A 9,631-nucleotide genomic window follows, 5' to 3' on the forward strand; every position below is an offset into this window, starting at 1 on the left:
AAAGGAAATGTAGATAGTTATAGCTATGAAAATCTTCTGACCGTGCATTGCACTGGATTATTTGCATACTGAAGGAGCCCCACCACAACCTCTCAGGGCCCTCAATCGCTCCATGCCACATGAAGTTGCTCCCCTTACCAGCCCTGCTCTGGTAGTAGAGTGGCTCTTTTATAGATGTTTAATTGTACCTCCCAACATTATAAAAATACTTGCCAAACTAAAAAAAAAACATTTGAGGGATATTGTGTAAGGCATACTAACCTACCCTGCAGGAAGGACTGGGAGATTCCCGAATCCCGGGAGAACAGGTCTTTCTCTACCTGTTTCCTAGTGAAGTGGGTGGGATGGTGGCCTCAATGATGCTATTCGTGGTGAATCATTTTAATTTGGCTCCTTCGTGTCAAAATCGTGTAATCATGTTGGGCAGGGACCAAAATTACATAATTTGGTGCCCCACACTTCCTGCTCTTGACAACTTTTTGAATACTAAAGTTGGCAAGTATGCTGTAAGGAACATCTAGGTTCCATGCAGAGAGTGGTGCACCACCCAGGCAGAGCCGTAACTAGGGTGGTGCGGGCGGTGCCTTCGCCCCGGGCGCAAGCCCAAGAGGGCGCAGCAGCCGCCCGCTACCTTCCCCAGACCGCCGGCATAGTAAAAAAAAATTTTGCTAATAAAGAAAAATTGTTAATAAAAAAAAAAAAAGGTCACCTGATCTCCCGGCGGCTCCCGGCAATCTCCTCTCTCCCACTGAATGTCGGGCGTGACGTCATCACGCCCGACGTCATATTCAGCGAGGAGAACTGCTGGGGCAGAGCAGAGCAGAGCACAGCGCAGCGCGATGGAAAGGGTAAGTCAAATTATATTTATATTATGTGTGTGTGTGGGGGCGCAGGCGTTGTATTTGTACCGAGGACCAGTGGCTGGAGTATCACAGAGAAGGAGATTACAGCATTTTTTCATAATTAATAAAATCAGATATAAAATGCTGCACTATGTGGGTTATTGTAAATGTTTAGTTCCAAGATATGTTTATTCATCATATCCACTGGTGAGTTGGAGGTGTTTGTGCACATTTTCTTGGAACCCCTCAAGCTAATAAATATTGCACAAAAGATATTAAGAAAGGTTAAACAAAAACAAAGTACAGTGCCACTTAAGATCATGCTTCTATCTAAAAAATAGGTTTATTATGCTTTTTAAATTTCCTGCATTATCAAGACAAGGGGAATATCCAGTACAGCGCCAGCAGGAGTGAGTACTCTCAAACTGTGGGGTCCACTCATTTGGGTAGATCACATTTCTGCTAGTTAGGGGGCCGTTGGCTGATGACTAAGAAGTTCATTTGTGGATGGATATAATCTTTAATATAGATATTTATTACGAACAGCAGATGTATGTCAAAAGTATTAAATGTAAACTATATTAATAAACAGATAAATAAAACACATACACAAAAGTAGACTAGACTAGATGTATCTGTAGTTAGTATCTTTTGTACCACTATGCTCACATCAATGACTTCTCTAAATTTGGCAGGTCCATGACCTCTTAAGGGCTGAAGAGAGAGAGAGATTAACATTAACTTACAAGAGGTGCTTCTGCCCTTAAGTGGAACGCATGTGCGTTCCACTGACAGGAAGGTTGGCATTTGGAACGCAAGTTTGCATTCCAAATGATCTTTCTCTCATTCTCATTCTCTTTCTTTCATTCTCTTTCTCTCATTCTCATTTTTGTACCTGTGTAATGAGCACAAACTTCAAGATAAAGTAAAAATTTTCAAATATAAAACAATGACGGTTAAATATCTTTTGGTTCAGTGATATTCCACTGCATTTCTGCTAAAAAGTAGAGTTTAATAGAGTATATTTCCTCCCCATTACATAACAGACAGCTAAACCTACATCATACATTTTTAGAACACTCTCCTTAAGGTACCTTATATTCTTGTGAAAAAAAAGCTAAAATTGTATCAGATAAGCTGCCATGACATCAATATCCCTGCCCCTCTGTAATAATTCACCAATCACCACAGTGCATTTCTGCAGAGCAAGTCTGCAAGCCTCTCAGTCACACTCTGCTGGCCCACAAAGTGAAGCACCTCCCTTCTCACATTGCAGAGTAAATTCATAATATTTAAAGGATTTCAACTACATCTGCCTCCAGAGACAAGGATAACACATGACAATTTTTGTCACAATATATTAAAGTAACTTCAACCTACACATACTGCAGTATTTGAGTTACATTGAGGCATTATATGAATAAGACAGACAATTTAGTATCACACCTCAAATTAAGTATGTGTGAACCCCCTTAAATTCATGCCCAGTACAGTTTATGTAAAATAAATATATACTTTGTCCTCTACATAAAACAACTAAACTTATGAATTTCTTCTGCACTGCTGTACAGAGAACTCTTTTTACATCACTCCCTGCCCCATTGGGGCTTACACTCTAAATTCCTTAACACACAGACACAGACAGTTTTGCTGTTTTTATTTGAGTATTAAGTGCATAAAATATTAGAATACCTATTGCTATATATTTTTTGCATACTTTAAATGGTCATTAGGGCAGAGAGCCGGTTGTTAATTTATTGGAATCCCACCACTGTGTGTGTGTATGTATGTATGTATGTATGTATATATATATATATATATATATATATATATATATATATATATATATATATATAATTTATTTATTTATTTTTTCTTTCAGTAAAGTGGTAGCCACACCCACACATTAGGTTGGTCACACCCACTTGTGAAATGCCACTCCCACTTAGATGGGGGGCGCCGGTACCCTGTCTCGCCCAGGGCACTAAAATGTCTAGTTACGGCACTGCACCCAGGGGATGTGTTCTCTTCCACCAGTGGGCATATTTAGTACCACTCAGAAGTGTCCAGCACCACCGTATGAAACACATATGTATATTTATATGCAGTGCTTGATGTGGGGCAGTTTGTGCAGGTATGACATACCAGCAATTCTCCTCCGCACTTCCTTGTAAGCTCCAAACATGCTTTGCAAGTAGATGCTTTGCTTGCAGAGCATGTGAGTATAAAATTTACAAACACTGCTGCCTCAAACCTAAAGAATTGGGTCACTTGTAGGCTGTTGAGAGGGGGTGGGGAGAGCAGTAGTGTTACCGGGTGACTGGATCAGTGTCACCTGTCAGATCACACTTTCCCGTGCCGACAAGAGCTCCAGGATTCTCCAGGAGCACTCCATCTGCTAGCTTATCAGCACTTTTGCCTGACAGTCACAACAGGAATAAGGACTTGCATGCGCACACAGAATGAGCAACACTTTTTCAGAAGAGCACAGGGAAGCACAGGCCATAACAAAGGCGCAGTGTTATGAGCCGCAGTCTTTTCTTCGCATCCCGGCTGTCATGGCAACAGCCGCGACATCGATCCTTTTTTTACGTCACGGCTGTTGCCTAGGTGACGGCCGTGACGTAAAAAAATGCTCTTAGTATTAGTGCCGTGTCCCTGCAGATGGGCAGTTGGCCGTGTGCGCATTTGTGTAATTATTATCAGCCTCTTGGGCAATAGGACGAGTTCTGCACACATTTATTAAACAGCTCCTGAGGCTTGTTTTGAATCTGGCTCTCCCTGTCCCTTGATTGGTTACTTGGTGTATATAAGGCAGAGAGGGCTTAGCCTCACTGCTGGTTATAGCGTTCTCTGTGCCTGCACAATTGCTGATCAGGCCCACTGTTGCTGTATGTCTCCTGCTACCTTGGACTTGATTACCCGTTGTGATCCTTTGACTGGATTTTGGACCCTGCTTGAACTCCGGTGTCCTGGTTTTTGGATTACCCGTGTATGCAACTTGCTCTAATGGTTTGCCTATACCTCGGCTAGCCTGCTCGCTTCTGACCCAGGACCCTAGACAGTCTCTGGTACCTGCATACAGTATTCCAGTTACTATCTACCGGGTTCTGCTTCTACTACTATAGAGCTAAGACTTGAGGGTATCTGAGTTCGTCCGAACATACCAGTTCTACAGGAAAGGTGACTGCTATAGGTGAAGATCTCTACCAACTTGGTTCTAAAATCTAAACAGCCATAATCCATAACATTATAAACGTCAAAAAAAGGATTTACTGGATGACTCCGTTTACATGGACCCCAGCCAGACAACTCCAAGTCTGCCCAGGTCTTGGCAGGTCAGATCCAGACCTTGTCTCAAGTGGTCCAGGAACTGTCTCACCATTTGTACTTTCAAGAGGAGGCTGCTAAGTCCTCACAGGAAACCTTGGCACCATCTGTGGAGCCCAAATTAAACCTTCCAGATCAGTTCGCTGGAGATCGAACCCTATTCCAGAACTTTAAGACCTGCGACCCCGCTCCTCTGGTTCTGAGCAACAGAGAGCTCCTCAGACCTGGGCCTTTGGCTTGCCCCCTGAAAGTCCCATTCTACGTTCTGTGTAGGCATTCTTCATTGTGTTAGTCATCTGTACGATGATTCGGATTGGATGGCCTCTGTCAAGTCACACCTGAGATCGCTAAAGCAAGGCCGGTGCTCTGACAGTGAGTGGAATGACTAAACATTATGCAGTTAATTCCGCCTATGGTTATCTGACCAAATCAAGGATTCTCTGGTACAATATCCTTCACCCACTTCTCTGAAGGGGCTTATGCATCTTGCTATCAAAATTGATAGACGTATGAAAGAGAGAAAAGCCAAGAAGGGAGCACCTTCTTTTTGTACACCATCAACCTCTTTTCCTCTACCTACAGAACCCATACAGCTAGGGGCATACCACCTCTCTCCGAAAGAAAGAACAAAGAGAAGTACCTTGGGCCTTTGTCTCTACTGTGGTAACAAATGCCAGCTTCTCTGCTCTTGTCCTAAGTTGGGAAAAGAACAGGCTTCGAGAACGAGGAAGAACTTCATCTAGGTCTGCAGATAATATCTTCCAAAAATGCACTGCTGGTTATTACTTTAATTTCCTTGGATGCATGTTCTACCTCTATCCCTGCCTTTCTGGAAAATGGTGGTGCTGGGAACTTCCTGAATGGCGATTTTTCCTGCTCCCTAGGAATTTCTTCTGTGAAGATTGATTCATCCATCAGTCTGTGGTCTTGATGGTGCTCCATTACCTGGTGGCTAGATATGTTTTCAAACACCTCTCCTGCAACTCACTGTGGGCTTCCTGCATACTGAGTCCCTGTCTTTCTATCTCATTAATTGCCCATCTGTTCCATTAATCTTGGGGCATGCCTGGCTCCAACTCCACAATACAGTTGTCAATTGGAACAAGGGAGATATTGTCCATTGGGGCTCTTCTTGCTCCTTATACTGCTTGACCCTACCCATGCGGATGCTTCAGTCTCTGCCTGACCAGTTACCATTACCATATCAAGACTTTGGCAATGTGTTCTCCAAAAAGGCAGCCGACATGTTACCCCCTTATCATGATTATGATTGCACAATAGATTAAGTTCCAGACTCCAAACTGCCCAAGGAGAGATTATATTTTCTTTCTGTACCTGAAGCCCTGGCCATGGAAGACTATGTAAAGAAGAATCTCCAAAAGGGCTTTATTAGGCTTTTAAAGTCCCTTGTGGGAGCCGGATTCTTCTTGTATCCAAGAAGGACGGAACTCTACGACCCTGCATAGACTTTTGTGGGTTAAATAAAATCACCATTAAAAACATCTACCTGCTTCCGCTCATTTCAGTTCTGTTTGACCAGCTTGGAGGCGCCACAGTGTTCACCAAGATTGACTAACACAGAGTATACAGCCTTGTAACATTTAACTCCCAGTCAGGCCATTACAAGTACTTGGTCATGCCTTTCGGCCTATGTAATGCTCCTGCGATCTTTCAGGACCTGATCAGGACCATCCTTAGTGTCAGTTAGCATCCTTAGTGTCTGATAGCATCCTTAGGGGTAAATGTATTAATGTCCGGATTCTTCAACTCCGGCGTGTTCAGCGTCTTCGGCAATTAAATTTAAAGCGGCGCTGCATTGTAAACGGACATTAATACATTTACACCTTAGTGTCTGATAGCACCCTTAGGGCCAGATTTACTAAGCTGCGGGTTTGAAAAAGTGGGGATGTTGCCTATAGCAACCAATCAGATTCTAGCTGTCATTTTGTAGAAGGTACTGAATAAATGAAAGCTAGAATCTGATTGGTTGCCATAGGCAACATCCCCACTTTTTCAAACCCGCAGCTTAGTAAATCTAGCCCTTAGTGTCTATTAGCATCCTTAGTGTCTGATAGTATCCTTAGTGTCTGATAGCACACTTAGTGTCTGTTAGCATCCTTAGTGTCTGTTAGCATCCTTAGTGTGAATATTTTATGTAACCTTTCAAAGTTTATTTGGTTAACTGACCTGAGTCTGACCTAGGCAAGTGTCAATGGTCTTTTGAAAGTAGCCAGGCCCAGAGACAGATAAACTGAGTAGTTTGCGTATGCAGAGGAGTTATACTTAGGCAGAAAGAGCAGTGGTGAGAGATTCTCTGAGGTGCCCAAACATATATCTAAGTGGTAGACAATTCACTTCGGGGAAAACTCTGTGTCATTTTGGGAATCAATCTGACTTAATTGAAAGTGAAATTCTTAAGGTGGGAGGTGTGGGGGGGGTCGGTGAATAACCAACAAGCAATGGTTAAAAAATCCATTGTATCAGTAGTACAGTGTTCATTTCTTTGAGGGAGTCTATCAAAATGGAAATGTCCCATCCTTCTCAACTGTGTTCCCTCACACATCGGGTCTTAACTAGTAAGTAGTAACTCTGATTTTATTTCCTATTTTATTTTCAGAAACTCATTTGTGCAACAATTTGTATGTCTTGCTATTAACTTTTGTAAATAAGCCTTGGAAATATTTTTCAGATTAATATTTAATCTAACGTATTTCTCTGTGATGCTTTGTGAACATACGAAGCCCAGTAAGGCTCATGTTACATGTGTATGTGATTTAAGTGTAAAACATTAATAAGTGGTTCTAGTGAACATAAGGACACCATAATAAATCCTTTGTGGTGGCAGAAAATGTGTATTCATTGTTAATTATCTAAAGTGACGCCAGTCACGACCAGTTGTTCAGATTGCTGTATCTGGGAAAGGCTGGGGTGTTTGTGACACTCAGTTTTGGAGATCTTTCTGCAATCTGCTGGGGATGAAGAGTAGCTTGTCATCTGCATACTTCCCACAGTCCAACGGGCAGACGGAAAGGGTAAACCAGACCCTGGAACAATTTCTCCACTTGTACATCTCCAAATTTCATGACAATTGGTCATCTTTACTTCTGTGGGCTGATTTTGTGGATAACAATACTTGTCATTCCTCTACCCACGTGTCTCAGTTCTTCTGCAATCTCGGTTTCTATCCCAGGGCGCGACCTCACTATTCTCCATTATTCCTTCTTTTCTTCCTGGAATGTGTTCTACTGGAATCAGTTCTATGTTTTAGAGTCATCTGGAAGAGGGTCCACTCCATCTTGCTCCAGGCTTCCTTCCGGTCCAAGTTCTTTTCAGATCATCAGTTTGGCTCTCCACCTGTAACATCAAGCTCAGGCAGCCCTGTAAGAAACTTGGGCCTAGGTTCATTGGACCTTTTACCATCATTAAAAATGTCAAACTTGTCGCCTTCAGGCTAAGGCTTCCTTGTTCTTTAAGAATCCCTAATACATTCCATTGTTGTCTCCTGAAGCCAGCTATCTCCTCGACCAAGTTTAGATTCCATCAACTAATGAGACCTCGCTCTGTCAATATAGATGATCGTAAGAAGTTTATCATGGAGAGGATTCTTGAGTGATTTAAAGTGCAAGGACTTTTTGTATCGATGTGGTTAGCAGCAATACAAAATAAATCTTACTGCTGCCCTCTGAGCACCAATGTTAAATAGACCCCTAAGTATTGAGGATATCACTGCAATATCTATCAGGCAATGGGAAGCATCTCTGTGCAATATATGACTAGCAATGGGAGTATCTCTTCAATGTATATGGGCAGCACAGTGACTTAGTGGTTAGCACTCCTAGCTCACTTCACTGCAGGTCATGAGTTCATTTCCCAACCATGGCCTTATTTGTGTGGAGTTTGTATTTTCTGGGTGCTCTGGTTTCCTTCCACATTTCAAAACATATTAGTAGGTTAATTGACTGCTGTCAAAATTAACACATCTGTGTGTTAGGGAATTTAAACTGCAAGCTCCAATGGGGTAGGTACTGATATGAATGACAAATATTCTCTGTACAGTGCTGCAGAATTGGTGGTGCTATAAAAATAAGTGATGATGATGATTCTATGACCAACAATGGAGTTTATCTCTGTGCCCTATATGTCTGGCAATGGGGATCTCTGTGCAACACCTACTTAATAAATACTCTACAATTGGTCTCCATCTAGAGTTAAATGTAAGTCTGTATTGTTGGGAAAGACATGCATTTTCATGCATATATTGTTTTATGTGTATCATTGACTTGCATCTCCTTATGAAGGAAATGGGGGAGGCTAGGGGTGGCCAAGCATAGGTCAAGTACAGTGTTCATATAAATGCGATTCATAACAACTTTTATTCTGAGGTAAAGCACGGAGGGGTCAGGATGCAGCAAATTGTGTAATTCCCCACTGAAACGCAATCACGTCATTTAACGAGAGGGTGGGACCAAAATGATTCACAACAAATCGTGTCATGGAGGACCCCATCCCACTTACTTCACTAGGCAGGGTGTGAGAGACTGATCTGCGCTCCATGGAGACCTATCCAGAATTCGGGAACATGTTATCCTGATGAAGTCTTTATATTTCAAAAGACGAAACGCGTTGAGTTGGTACACTTAATGTCTACATAATCGCTGTTTGTGTGGAGCCCATTGGAAGTACTATCGATACATCAAGCTGTTGGATAGTGATTATTCCTATATCGATGGGGGACCACAATTGTAATCTGTAATCCACAGATAAGTGCATTGTTTTCTATTTTTGTGAGTGCATAATTTGTCATTTATAAAAAATAAATATTTTTTACTACTTACTACACTATATGCCATGTTTCACTTTATTGCTCATGGTTCGCTAATTGAGGGAATTACCCAAGATTATTGACGGAATGGAATCAATGACCAGAGGGCAGTCATCAGAACTGGTGACACATAAACGGTGTTTATTTTTATTTTTGGTACTCTTAATACCATTGGGTGATAAGGAGCACTGATCTTTGGAATATGGTGCTTATTTATGTTGTTTTCAGATTTTACAAATGCTAGGCCACACACTCAGTCACTGCACAACAACACCAGAGGGGGTGTTACATATATATATATATATATATATATATATATATATATATATATATATATATATATTAGGGATGTGCACTGGCCACTGTTGGTGTCTCGTGTTTTGTGTTTTGGATTCGGATTTGCTTGAGGTTTTGGGTTCGGATTTGTTTCGCAAAACACTTGATGAAAGGTTTTGGTTCGGATTTTTTGAAAAAAACATAAAAAGTGTTAAAAACAAGTTTTTTGGTTTATTTTCACTCCTACGCTATTATTAACCTCAATAACATTCAATAACAATCATTTCCACTAATTCCCAGTCTATTCTGAACACCTCACACCTCACAATATTGTTTTTAGTCCAAAACGTTTCACCGAGGT

The sequence above is a fragment of the Mixophyes fleayi genome, chromosome 3 (genome assembly GCF_038048845.1).
Source record: "Mixophyes fleayi isolate aMixFle1 chromosome 3, aMixFle1.hap1, whole genome shotgun sequence".
Lineage (NCBI taxonomy): Eukaryota > Metazoa > Chordata > Amphibia > Anura > Limnodynastidae > Mixophyes > Mixophyes fleayi.